General features: G+C 44.6%; 1 protein-coding gene and 2 non-coding genes across 3 annotated transcripts in view; 2 read left to right on the forward strand and 1 right to left on the reverse strand.

The window, feature by feature from the left end:
* Positions 1-8,005, reverse strand: part of LOC119463337 (glutamate [NMDA] receptor subunit 1-like) — a 168,163-nt gene extending 160,158 nt beyond the window's left edge. Inside the window, 1 exon segment of the mRNA XM_049656667.1 lies at positions 7,946-8,005. The gene's annotated coding sequence lies outside the window, so the exon portion shown is untranslated.
* Positions 8,006-8,907: 902 nt separating this feature from the next.
* On the forward strand, positions 8,908-8,980 carry Trnav-cac (transfer RNA valine (anticodon CAC)). Its single transcript has one exon. It is a non-coding gene; the product is annotated as a tRNA-Val (tRNA).
* Positions 8,981-10,092: 1,112 nt separating this feature from the next.
* Positions 10,093-10,165, forward strand: Trnav-cac (transfer RNA valine (anticodon CAC)). The gene has a single exon. It is a non-coding gene; the product is annotated as a tRNA-Val (tRNA).
* Positions 10,166-14,653: the final 4,488 nt, after the last annotated feature.

Consider the following 14,653-nt stretch of genomic DNA (forward strand, 5'->3'; position numbering starts at 1 on the left):
GCATTCGCCATCTCTCTAATTGGCTCAAAGGGCAGCTACGCATTCTCTGATTGGCTCAAGATGCCAACATGGTGGAATTTGAGTGTGCACAAATAGCACCCCAGGAACGCGATAACGCCGAGAGCGCGTCCAGGCCTATATATATTGACGTCACGCAGATGTGGTGTATACTTCCATTAACAGCGGAGCTGTTTAAACATGCCTTAAAGTCAAGGTTGATCCCTACGGAGCGATGGTGTTCGCAGTTTCGAGCGAAGTGGAGAGAGTGCGAAATGAGGAGAGGAGGTGCGGAGAGAGAAAGAAAGAGAGACAGACAGAGAGTGACAGAAATAAATAAAATAACCTTTCTTGCCGAGGCGGGATTCGAACCCGGGTACCCAGGGTCCGAAGGCGAGCGTCATAACCCACGCTCGCAGAACATGCATTTATGGGAACCGTATGATTGCGTTGTACCGACGATTGTAGCACTACTTGCTATGGGCGAGAGAAAGAGAAAACGAGAGCGAGAGAGAGACACACAGAGAGAGAGAGAGAGAGAAAAGAAGCAGATAAAGAGAGACGGAATTTGAACCTGGGCCCTCACGGTCCGAAGGCGAGCGTCATATACCAACTGCGCTATACAACCACGCTTTCAGAGCTCCACTGTTCCATCAGGTTTCAGAAGCGTGGAACTGGCTTAAATTTTTGCATTTTCTCCAGGCAGAAAGAAAAGAAAAAATTATTTCGACAAACTATCCTGGCCTGTATTTTCGCTGCGGGCAAGCTTAATAGGCATGGCCGACAGTACAGAAGTTTCTTTACAAAGATTGTTCTTGGAAGCGGCAACCAGCGAAGTGTCAACCTAAGTCGCCTGCTTTTCTTTCTTGTGTCAAAGAATATACAACTAAATTGACGCTCCTATCCTTCTCGAACAATGACATTAGGCCGCTTTGATTAATAACACTTGCCTACTATATCGATCTTGAAATATGACCTACATGCCTCCGTGAAAATTGACGCCTGTGGAACTTGTAGAATCTTTTTTTTTTTTTTTGTATATGCACGGAATGCGACGCCAGCGCCACCGCATCTTCGTGACGTCACATCTGCAGCTCTGCTAAAGTAACCTGACGCCGGCATGTGCGTTAAAGATTAGCCGTGCAACGGGGGGCCGTGCTCTAATAGACGCTACTTGAAAGCCTTCGCGTGCCATTTCCCACTGCTCCGCATGAAAGACCGGGAGCTCGAGGGGAGAGCTGAAAATGTCCGGGCGAACCCTGGGAGACGTTAATTACTCGCTCCCGCGAGCAAGGCTTCCAGTGCCCGTTACGAAACACTGTTTTTCGAAGACTCGGCGCAGCCTCGGGCGTGATCAATAATTCAGGCGGACGGTCAAATCTTCGATGCAGTCGCCCACACCAGCCGTCCCACTGAGCACGCCGTAGAACTTGAAGTACGTTGGTCCAGAACTTAGTAATTTCAGAGTACAGCGAAAAAAAAAGTAAATAATAGGAGGCAATGCATGCGCTGGAGGTACGCGGTACGATGAGCAAGGCCATTTGAGGGGTACACGTACTGGACTAACGTTCGCTGGCGCGCCATCTTAATGAATCCGCATGCGGTGGGGTCTAACTAATGAATCCTGATGAACCCTAACCCGGAAGGCCATTTTAGGCAGGCGCTCGGTGGGACAGTATTTCGGCGTCCAGGGATGTTGCTGGCGGTGAGTGTCTCGGTGGACTGGACAAAATTGCGAGTCGTGCGAAATAATATTAAATGTGTGGACCTCAGCGCAGCGTGTGCTAAATACGAGAAACGATGACTGCTGGGTGGTATCGTGCCACGCCTTACAGAGTTTTCTTTTTTTTTTTTTCGAGCTAGGGATGGTCTACGGCAGTGTATTCATAAACGATAATGCTTGTATACTGTCATCAACAAGATTTATTAAATGTTCCACTGTATATACACTGTACCTACATTATCAATAGAGGCGGGCAGGGGCTTTTCCAGAATTTAGATTTTTTTTTTTGAGGGGGGGGGGGGGGGGGGGTGTTACCAGAACGTAGGGGGGGGGGGGTAGCGCTCTTTTTACCACGTTCTTTTATGTAATTAAGAATTAACGCTTTTTTTTCAACAAATAGTGACGGAAAAGCTGCTAGTTAGCAGAAGTACACTAAGTAATCTTTTAAGCAAGCATATTAAACCACATCTTACAAGGGAGTTCGTCCTTGTTGGTGCATGTCGAGCTGATGTTGTTGCCCAAACAATACTAGAACGAAGGTGGAGACAGGCAGGCACGAACGAGCGCTATATATAGAAGGCCGAAATGTGTGCCTAGTTCTTCGGGATTATGAATTCAGCGCTATATTTAAAATAAATAGCCATGGCATTCTGTCACCACGTTTGAAAATTGCAAGAACATACGCGACAGCGTTTAGAGTTTTCATTTGATTGCATGAAGCTTATTCTTTTTTTCTATGCAGAACAATGTGAAGCAATTGTATAGCTGTTATTAATTTGTATAGTGTTGCATACTGTTATGACTGTATAACGAAATTCTGACTTGTTAGTATAGTGTCACATGTGTTCCTTTTATCACTGTATTTCTTATATTGCCTGTACCCCCCCCCCCCCTCGCTATGTAATACCCTCGGTTGAGAGGGCCTTTAGGGGGTATTTTGTATAAATAAATAAATAAATAAATAAATAAATAAATAAATAAATAAATAAATAAATAAATAAATAAATAAATAAATAAATCTAGTAGATATAGCTAGACGGCAGGCTGCGAAATCTCAGGCAAAGGGAAAGTCGGCTGCTGAAACACCGGAGCAAAGGGAGGCCCGATTAGCACGTTGTCACAATAAACGGCACGCTCGTTATCAGCGTGACATATGATCCTCGACAGGAAAGTAGCGAGCGCAAAGTTTTCAGAAAGGAAACGCACGCAAGGCAGACGACGACTATTGTTGTGGGTCAAGATGCGCCCCAAAGGGCGCAAAGTTTTTAAGAGTATGGAACCAGAAATGGGCAGGTGTAACGTTTGGAGACATCAAGCGATCCGTGTACATCAGAGAGCGAACTGGGATAGCCGACATTCTAGTTGACATTAAGGGGAAGAAATGGAGCTGGAAGGCCACGTAATGCGTAGGGTAGATAACCGGTGGACCATTATAGAGTTAAAGAATGGACGCCTAGGGAAGAGAAGCACAGTCGAGGACGGCAAAAAAACTAGGTGAGGCGATGAAATTAGTAAATATGCTGGCGTAAGTTGGAATCAGCTAGCGCAAGACAGGGGTAATTAAAGATCGCTGGGTGAGCCCTTCGTCCTGCAGTGGACATAAAGATAGGCCGATGATGATGATGGGTGAATTCGTGAAAGTTACCTCATTAAAGAAGCTGCCCGAATAGGGGTGTGTCAAAAGCATTTTGTACGGCATTCCACCATTAAGGGTGTAAAAGGTTTCATAATGCATTCGCCTCATTCCGTTTTTCTGTAAAGTTATTCTGTGCAGCTGCTTTGGTGTAGCTATCTTACTTCTCTAGTTTATTTTGTTACTGTTTTATATAGTAACTATCACCTTGCGCTTTCTGTACCATACATGCCTGGACTGTACACCGATTTACGCCCTTATAAAGATTCGTAAGGGTACAAATTGGCCTATGACTCACACCCTTACACTTGTAAATGTGTAAGGACTGCCAGTGATAAACATAAAAGACGTTTAATATAAATCGGATTGCAGTGGATGATATATTGCCAATCGAAGTGTTCACCTGTCACTCGTGATGTTTAATTTTGACAGGGTTTGGCTCAGGAGATTTGCCAGGGTGTTCTTGGTCAACAATATATGGATACGCCTATGGTTCAAGTTACGTGAAACACCCCGTGTATATATATAATCATGACCACGGAAAGCCAACAGACATTGAAGCCAAGGAAAGCATCGCGGAAATTAGCTGTGGTTGAAATTGAAATGTAGAAAATAATAAAGTAAAGGTAAAATGAAAGTGCACGAAAAGAAAACTTGTCGCCGGTGGAATCCGAATCCACAACCTCCGCATTACGGGCGCGTTGCACTACCAATGTGCTACGGCAACGGCTGTCTATCCGTCCACTATCTTGGGTATTTATGTCTACTAGATTTTGCCCTGAGAGTGCTATATATATATATATATATATATATATATATATATATATATATATATATATATATATATATATATATATATATATGACCGAGATCAAAGGGAACCGAGGGGCCCGATTTTTATTAAACTTATGATAAGAAGCCAACAAACATAGACACCAAGGACAACATAGAGGGAATTACGTGTACTTACTAATTGAATTAATTAGTACGTACACGTGATTTCCCCTATGTTGTCCTTGGTGTGTATGCTTGTTGGCTTCTTATGATATATATATATATATATATATATATATATATATATATATATATATATGATATAACGAGGTGAATGGTCGGTGTGCAATCGTTTGTTCATGGCTGTTCACTTTCGTGCGCAAGGGATGGAACTATATGGCTAAGGTGCGCTCTGATAATGACTTGCGCAGGGATGTTGTCATAGCATAAGTCATTTGTACATTAGCATGACGCCTGCACTGAGCACATTCCTAACGAGTTTGCTGCCCACTCCCTAATGAAAGCTGATGTACCGTTGCCTGGGGGCTGTGTATAAGGCAGCGAATACCCGTAAATTACTTCGCGCTATGGGATGGTCTGCGTACTATATACACCACTTCAGGGAGATAGACTAGCTTTTCAAGGCCATGGGGAACGTGACGAGATTAAAGCCGCTTAGCGTGCAAACTGACTGTGAGTAACGTATGCCCATGGCAAAAATAACTGATGGCAATAACTAACGGGGCTTTGTACTGTGGTGTCCTGCTCAATTCATTTGGTTTACATTCCACGGCGTTTCAGGAAACGTATTATATTGCGGTACCGTTACAAGCACCGAAATGTGCACAAAGGTTATTGCAAACTGTCCCGCAGCAGAGTATAATACATTGTGCAGTGATACCGTTGTGCGTATACGCTAACGAGAAAAATAAATAATAAACAATATGTCGACGAGGTATGCGTTACCCATGCCTAACATATTCGCGCAGGGATAATGACATAATAGAGAAAATTGCTGAATTATGGATGTGATATACTGGCGCCGTTCGCTTAGCTGGTTATTTTTTCGTAGTGGGTTCTCTAGTGACTTCTGTTGACCTCAACGCATAAAATCATTGTATCGAGCTGCAATCTAGCAGGATAGCGCGTATTGTTGCAGATGAAGTTTTGTAGGCTCATCACTCCTTACCACTAGACTAAATTTATGCTTACAAGTAACTGCACCTGCTGAACGATGAAATCTCGTTTACGGATAAATCGTACTGCATGATAAAGATAACAAAACTGCAGCGTATTGTTCTAAGGCTTCCCGCCAACATATGGATCCGGACAAGGTGCAGGGATTATTAGGTGACGCTGTAATAGCCATCGTCAAGTAGCTATGTGTCGGATATCGTGAGGTATACAATGGTCATACATGATAGAGAGTACAATAATGTAATATCTTTAGGAACAGTGAATGCTATCAGAAAGTGTTAGGATGTGAAGAACCGCAGAAACATACATACAAAAGGCGTAATAGGAATGTGGTTTATGATTAACGGGCATGCATCATAAAGGCTATCAGACATCCGAAGTCCCTGTGGTCAACGACTGACATTCATGCTATACTTGGACGTTTCAGTTAGTACTACTCCATGGTTTCACAGAACACAGGAGTACACGTGAAACATTGCATGCAGGGAGCCAAGCGATGCGGCGCATTCTTAAAACCATGGCTCAAAGTTGCCATTTCGACGAACTCCACAGCTGTTATACAACGAAATGAGCGCTTACGTAAGTTTATCAGAGCGTCTCCCCCCGCTAAACTTTGCAGGTCTGTGTAACCATGTGTTTACTTTGACGCCATTATTTCAGCTCTTTTTGTTTTTGTTATTATTTTCGCCGTTCTCCTTGGCGTGTCGGCGACATGCTGTTGGAAGGATTGGCGTGCGTCGGAATGTGATGGAGAGGTATAGTTTCGTAGTGCGTAGAAAACATTGCACTTCTATTTTTCCCGACGGGTATAGAAATTAAGTTTTGGTTCGTTCGTACTCTACTATTACTTATTACTATTTACAGCATACCGGAATACAAGAGACGTACGTAAGCGTGAACAGCAGCGCTGGTGGTGCCATCTTGTGGGGCTGAGCTCAACAGCAGCGCGGCCAGAAGTCATTGCCTTCTCTTCACTTTTCTTTCTTTATTTGTTTTAATAAACAACCAACCACTACTATCCTTATTTTAAGCAGCTGGTACACTCAGAATAATACGTCTTATTCATCTCTTGAGGTAACAAAGCTTTTGGACTTGCTTATAGCTACCTCCTGCACGATAATATATGTCTTTTGTTATCTTTCTTGGGCGTTTAAAACGAATTTTTTCCCCCAAATGTGAGGTGCTTATACCCAGCATATCCTGCTTCGACCTGCGCTCCTCACAAAACGTGCAAGCAAAGAATTTATTTCCCTCAGGGCACTATGATAAAGTTGGGAACATTTCACTTTGAATTCTATACCGCAATAAAGCGCTTTTCAAGATCCTAACTTGGCCAAGGACTGTTTCCATAGAAAAGAATGTTCAGCGAAAGGAGATAGGGCGGTCGCCATGAGCTCGTAATTCAATGTACGAGTTTATTCATTCACGCATTGGCTAAACCCATAGGTGTAACCATTGTCTTCAAGCCAAAAAACTGAGATAGCTGGTAACAAGTATTGTGGAATGGTGGCTCCGGTATAAATGACGTTTCACAATGACATGACCTTCACAATTACGCCCGGCTCAAGGGTGGACGATTTGTGAAGAGCACTGCGTTTGTTGCGTGAAGTGATCATGCACACACCGGAGGTAAAACTATATTGTGCATAGCGGATCAGTTACTTCTTGGAGAGTAAGTACTCTCCGCTGACAAGGGCGTTTCCAAACTTTAAAGAAAATTCCTATGCGCAGTGACTTCACACTATTCGAAAGATGCAGAGAGCCGATCGACGGCTGAAAAGCGACGAACGACGGCAAACCTGCACAACTCGATTTCTTCAGTGGAAATCGTGCTCTATACTGCTTTTCCACAATGGAAAGAAAAAAAAAGAGAAAAAAAATTGCACACAAGTAAATAAATAATTAAAACGAATTTTCCCACGCAGAGCAAGCGTGTGATTCAGAGCTGTGTTGAATCGCAACGATGCACTAGAGTGAACACATACACAACGGAGCAGCTGCACCTGTCAAATCTAGGCAGTGCTCCTGAGGCTACTATATATATATATATATATATATATATATATATATATATATATATATATATATATATTTAATTTCTTTTCTTTTCCACAGCAGCGTCCCGTAACGTTTGCGCACGTCAACATGGTCGGTCAACAAAGATACTAAAGTGCATAAATAGAACTGAACAGGGAACTGCAGAGTGTAGCTGCTCTATCCGCCCTTGTAACCTGATGTAACTAGCGCTAGCGCGAGCGTAACTGACCGCACGTGCAGCCGCCAGAAGCCGAGCGCCAAGAGCCGTTGCAAAGAGAAGGCCCGCCGTGATAGCGCCGACGCCGGAAACTGCCTGCAACGAGCCATTGGCGACGGCTCCGAGCCGCACTTGCAACCTCGTTTCGTCCGCTGTTTAGAGCGCCGCGCGTAGACCGGGGCCGCATCGCGCCTGCTAATCGCTGCTCCCCTCTTCAAAGTACAACTTCTCCTCGAAGGTACCCACGATGCCGCCTCGCGCGCAGCTTCGTGAAGATTCTTCGTGAAACGCTGCGGGAGAGCTAGACGGGAGGAAGATGCAAGGCGAGAGAATAAAACAAGGAGAAAGAGAGATGCTGTGCGCTCACGTTTCAGCCCGCCGTCGCTCAGGACATCTTTCCACGTCCACGGGGAGAGCGCTGTGTGGCTCTTTTTTGACTTTCTCCGCCGGGATATTCCGGACGCCGGGATGCGGCGTGACGGAGCATCCGGGAGGATGCGGAAAAACGACAGCGATCCCTTGGCAGGTGCCGCCGCGTAGCGGCTAAGGCGTAAACCATAACTCAGAATGCCTTTTTTGACGCATCACAGATGGCGCCACGTACCTTATCGCTCTAGGGAGCGTACATGCAAGCGCTGTTCGCTCAGAAAGCTGAGAAGTTTAATAACGCGTGTTCGCAAAACGTTTGGGGCTCATTGGCAAATTTCACGACTCATCAGGTACGCCCTGCTTCCGCCACTGATAGTGAGAAACTTTACAGGTAAACGGAGTGCGAAGCGTGGCTTTTTTGGAGTGATGTATTAAAATAAAATGCACTTCGAAGCGCTGCAACACGTAAAAGAAAGGACAGAATAATTAAAGGACAAATTCGTCAGCTCTTGCCTAGTCGATTTTGCAAAGATAAATTTAAAAAAAGATTACCTCCATTGCACACTGCAATACTGTGCCAAGGTGGAGTGAGATCTCCGTGCATTTAGTTGTGACATCGTGCGTGAAGCTTAGATATATATGATTTTCGCATGAAATTAGTCGTATGTTCTAGTACAGATTGTGTGATTCAGCTGGCCTTCGCTCAAAGATACCACTTTTGGAAACATTTCCCACTTGTTTCATTTATGGTAACAACCTCTAAGAAGTTTTCGGACCAGACTGAAAACAGCGTGCGCCTTATTTAAATGCATGCATGAGCTGTCTCTTTGTTTCTTGAAGGGCTGAACATCGACGTATGAATATGTTGAAGCTCAATCAGCACGCAAATGTTCACAACACGGCGTTTTTCAACGCGGGTAAATGAGAAAACGACTCAAATGTGTGCCCGTTGCTGTGTCCGTTTCCGTGGTGTAGTGGTTATCACGTGCGCCTCACACGCGCAAGGTCCCCGGTTCGATCCCGGGCGGAAACAGATTTCTTTTTTACTTCTTTTCTTTTTTTTTTTCTTTTAGTGCATATTTAGGATTGTTTTAAGGGGTTTTATATTAGCAAATTTGCTGACGGGTCGGACAACGCTCACCATGAAGCGGACATAGGGATTGTGTGCAATTAGGCCTCGTTTTAGCTTTCGCACTTTCTTGGATGCTAAAATGGCCTGCAGACATGACTGACCAGGTGGCAGGTTTGGACTCACTGTTCGGAAGCGACGAGCGTCGCCATATTTTCACCCGATCCCTCCGCAGGTACCTCGAGGATCTTGCCCTCAATAAAGTATGTACTAATTTGTCATTGTAACGTTTACATCAGAAGTCAGTGCACTGTTGGACCGGATATGTTGGAGCCAATCTTCCTGTGAAGCCTCCGCAACCTTTGGAATGTTTTATGCTTGCTAATTGCCTGTATAACGTGTACAGCTAAATTAATTGAGTCATTCCCCCATGTTGTGATCGCTGTCAGCAGCGACGCTATAGGCGAGTGCTATCTCCCAGCGAAAGCAAGTTTAGGTTAATTATTTTACAGGAAATCCGCTAAAGATTGTCTCGCGCCTTCTGTTCGGGCTGAGTAGAAAAATATATGCACGCCTACTCGTGTATATGTACCAGATTCTCCCCTACACGCACACGTACCCACACAGACGCACTCTTTACTTACTTTCTGACCTTATCACACGTGCCTCATATGTTACACGGCTCCCATGACAAATTGTGTCCCCCGTTTCTCTTTGCAAAAACAGGGCATGTTATTTTCTCTCGGAGTATTAATTGTAATTTGAAGTAATTAACTAGGTAGATTTAGTTGCACGATAGCGCAAGGGGCAGTTATGAATTTGGGCGATATATCACGTCGACAGAGGAAATTAAAATGTCGGCAATAATGGAATAATCGAGGAGGAGATGGTCTCACGAGTTGAATGGCCCAGCATGCATGATTGTGTCCAGTGCTGAACGCTAGTGCACATTTTGGTGTTTGTTAATTTGCTTGTCGCGTGCCAATGGTATCAGATGAGCGTCAAATCATGAATTCTCTGCAAACGAGGACGACTGCACTGGTCGTCTCCGCTTTGATCTGACTCAAGGCCAGCCGGTTTCCGTGGTGTAGTGGTTATCACGTGCGCCTCACACGCGCAAGGTCCCCGGTTCGATCCCGGGCGGAAACATTTTTTTTTTTCGTCAGCAGTTAAATGGACCGTCCAGGCAAGTTGCTGCAGTGCGAGTGAAAACGTGCGATCGCCGCCTCAATCTTGCGCACGCAAGGGAGGAATGCAGGGAGAAAGCGCGTCGTCTTCCGTCGCACGCACGGCTTCGGAGGGAGAGGAGGGAAGGGGGGGGGGGGGGTCGTGCGGGTAGTGCCCATGTGTAGGCTAGCCAACCGGGCGCGACCTTCGGTAGCCTGCCTGCATTTCCTTCTTATCTCTCTCATACCACGTATTGCACATTGGCCTCAAGCCCTTTCAAGGTTAATTCGAAAAGGATTACGTAAAAAAAGGATTTTTGGCCATGCGCAGTGATCTTCCTTTCTTTATTCTTCAGGTATATATGTGTGTTTTTCTGAATAAAGAATTCAGTCGTCAGTCAGCGCTGGTGTGAGCCTCCCTTCTTGTCTGTCATGTTTTTTTTTTTTTTTTTTTTTTTTTTTTTTTTTTTTTTGCGCTGTTCCCCTCTTGAATATGTACCGACTAGCCCAAGCCTCCGCGGTGTTACGTAAAGCATTCATATCGTATATAAAGTCAGGTGCCTGAGGAAGTTTGGTTATGTTCTTGCCACCAGCTTCAGAGAAAAGTGAAACTAATCTGACATACGCCGCTGCATGCTCACAAACGACGAAAATGTAAGCATGAAATGTGCTTCGAATGCCGCGAAATGACAAGAAAATCCAGGACGCAGAGTCAGCATGGCTGCCTACCAAAATTAGGAGCCCAGACACCACCCAGCAGCAATGAAAAGTAAAAGCGATTCCGCGATCGCAAGTTGGGAAAGCACAATGATAGCCGGCTTTCGCAGCAGTGAGTTCAACTTTCGTTAACCATCCAAATTTTGACCTTTTCAGCCAATTATGAAAATAATAAAAAACTGCTGCAAGAAGTTGCTGCGTCTGCGACGAATCATACTGCTAGCGGCAATGTGGCGGCCTCTTTTGGCTCTAGGCGCAAGTTCTCACAACGCCATTATAGCCTCAGAGATCGGGCTACAACCCCCCCCCCCGTCTGCTAATCTCGAAGGCCATGGCGGCACTTTTCAACTCGTATAACAGTTGAAGATGTAGCTGGGCAATGTAAGTTACCGATAAACTTGTAATATGAAAAATGTATTGCATTTTAATAGTTGAAAAAGACCCATAAAACGGGAGTCATTGCCAGCGTAGGTAACGGTTCCGTATAGTGATAAAGGTTTTAAATGCGAAAGATCGAGATAAACTAGGCAAAAGGCTAGATATAGTGGCAGATGTAGTAAGCCCTGATTAAATCAAGCAGGCTAGGTGACTAATTGACTCCGCCCAGTTTTAAAGGCGATCCCAATAAGCACCATCATCATTATCATCGAGTCGTAGTGGAGCGTTGAGCGCAGGAACGGTCTAAAACGGGGGGTTCAGGCTGCAGCAAATGTTTCGCCAAGGAGCCTTGTCTTACTCAGGCAACTGCTCCCCCAGTGTGGCGTTGATTAAATATCCGTTGCATTTGTCCGGCAGATTACGCTCTTATATAGGAAATCGTCCCATTATTGCTTCTCTCTTCCCATCTAGTTCGATTCGATTTCCCTGTCACAAGGTAGCAAACCGGAAATTTTTGTACGGTTTACCTCGATGCCTTTCCTTTGCTGCTCTCTGATGTTATTGGCAGTACAAGAGCACGAAAGGGCTGCCTCAACCTGCAACACCCAGGGGACGTATTCTGCGACAATAACTTCGGCACTACTATCGCCTTCGCGTGACGAAGTGCTCAACCAGCCAATCAGCTGAGCCGATTTTGCTCAACCAGCCAATCGGAGTGCGCCTGGCGGCCGAGGCGATACTATTGCCGAAAGTGATCGTCGCAGAATACGTTCCCAGGTAACCGCGAGACTATAAGCAAGCATACGAGTCGAGCCTTGTACAGTGGCGAGCACTGTTAGGGTGAACACCTCATTAGCATGCACGAGCCTATAGCAGTTGATGTTTAGCACAAAATAAAGAAAACTATTATTTATTTTATCCGCATCACCATTAGGCGTCGTATTCGGCATATTTCCCTCCTGAAGCAGAAGCTATGTTGAAGTTATAACAACTTGAATGGTTCACGCTAACAGTGCTCACCACTGTACACATACAGGGTGTACCACGTAACTTGTGTCAAAGCTCAAAGGTATGCGTGCCTAATTACACATATGACTAATTAATTAATTTCTGAAATATTGTAATCAGAATAAAATTGTCGATCAGAAAAATGCAGGCCATAATGAAAAATCACCGATACAACTTTCTGTTGTTTAATACGTGCTACATAAAGCTTTTTCTAAGCGTTAAGGAAAGCTCGCAAAAAATAAATGAATAAATAAATACAAAAAACGAAAAGGGGCCGCGCGATTAGTCGCGCGGCTCTTCTCGCGTGCTTTTGCGGCCTAAGATATATATACATATATACAGCACGTACAGGAACGTCAAGTTGGATCAGGAATTTTTCAAAATACCCCAAAAATTTGCTGATTGACAATCTTGCTCTGATTATAATACTTCGGAACATTATTAATAATAACGAATTATGTAATTAGGCAACGTAAACAATTGTCACTTGCTTCAAGCGGCGGTAAACATTACCGTGGTTCAATGCAGCTACGTGGCACTCGCATATTTTTAAAGTTTGGCACAAATTGTCTACGTTGGGTCCCCCCCCTCTCTGCTGCAAGGGGGAGGGGGGACCCTTCTAGGAATTCAATAAAGTTCGTTCATCATCATCATTGGCACAAGTTACGTGGGACACCCTGCGTGTATCGGTCCGCTAAACCGCGCAGTTACCGGGAGCATCTATTCGCGGTAATTGCGCGGCGGCCTCTTTCCGTGTACGGAACAATAAAAAGCCTGCAAGACGCTGGGATACAGATTGCTGGGAGACACCGTTAGGACAAAAGCACCACCGGTGGCACAGGTTGCCGCAATCAGCTGGGGTCATTTGTAACCTGGCACTGGTCGCAAGTTGGTGGCTTCTGTATCCCGGTGTCTCCTGTGTAGTAGTGTCTGCTGCGACGTACGGCACCGCACTGTACTGAGGACATTCAGGGGAGGACGGTGACAAACGAGAGAGAGACAACCCTGACCTTGGTCTGAACCACGCCACTGGCGGGGGTCTCAAGCTCCGCTTCCGTGCCTTGCCTCGCCTCGCGATGCCATCGCACATCTTGACTAAGATGCCAGGGCCGTAACCAGGGGGAGGGTTAGGGGGTCCTTACACCTGCAGAAATTATCGCTGCGGTGATATACTGTTCAGCGCCACTTACGAATGTGTCAATATATGTATATTTCGGAAGATATAGTATGGCAATGCTATTACTATGTCAGCGCGAGGTGCTTGATTCAAGCGTGAAAGTATGTGAACATTTCAATGGACGCCGCTGTCCCCGCAAAACTCCCCCCAGAAAATAATTCCTGGGTATGGCCCTGTAATAAGACGTGTTATCATCATACTTTTATTTAAGGGCAACTGCGAAACGACAGAAAGAGAAGGTAACATTACCAACGCGAACAAAAGACGAAGGACAAAGAGAACAACAGCACGCGTGCACTAAAGAGATGGGACATGTGGCTGAAGAGCTGGAGATCTGTAAGACTAGGCAGGTGTGTGGTATGCTATACTTCATATGATGGAGGTTATGAATATCATTTCTGCAATAAGAAAAGACAGGAAAGACCTTATAAGCAGCAAATAAATAAATAAAACTGATAGTAGGAAGAGACTCGCATTTTCGAAAAAAAAAAAGAAAAAAAAAGGATGAATAAAATACTCGCTAATGAAATTACACACGAACCCCCTAACTTATGTGCGCCGGTGTGCCCATGTGGCGATTGAATGCCTTATATCACAGGTAAACAGTGACGATGACGTGAGAAGCATCAGAATTTTGTGTACCAAATGCCGTTTCTCTCTCTCTCTCTCTCTCTCTATATATATATATATATATATATATATATATATATATATATATATATATATATATATGAAAACGCAGCTTAGGGTGGCCGACCATGAGGTGGTGTACGAAGATTACAAAGTTTGCAGACTTAGGACATAGTTAGCTGGTGCAAGACACGAGTAGTAAATCGCTGGGGGAAGCGATAGCACTACCTGTGGAATAATTCACGCTAATTCTGTTACTCCGATGGTACCTGCCAACTCTCTAGAATTGAATTTTTCATAAAGTTTATGATTTTGAACTCGTTTTACGCTTTTACGAACCTAGCGTAAAGTTTTACGAAAATTAGGATTTAGTTCACGTACGAGTTAAAAGGTGTTGAAAGATGGGGCGGCAAAAATTACGAAAACATTTATAAAAAGAAAATTCTCATAGCGTTTGTGTCGCCCTTTTGTGGCAACAATAGTCATCATATATTAGATGGGTACGTTCTTTGCGTAAGTTTATTCAGAAAAGTTCCTCAAGCAAGCGAAATCGGCAACAAT

The sequence above is a fragment of the Dermacentor silvarum genome, chromosome 9 (assembly GCF_013339745.2).
Source record: "Dermacentor silvarum isolate Dsil-2018 chromosome 9, BIME_Dsil_1.4, whole genome shotgun sequence".
Taxonomy (NCBI): domain Eukaryota; kingdom Metazoa; phylum Arthropoda; class Arachnida; order Ixodida; family Ixodidae; genus Dermacentor; species Dermacentor silvarum.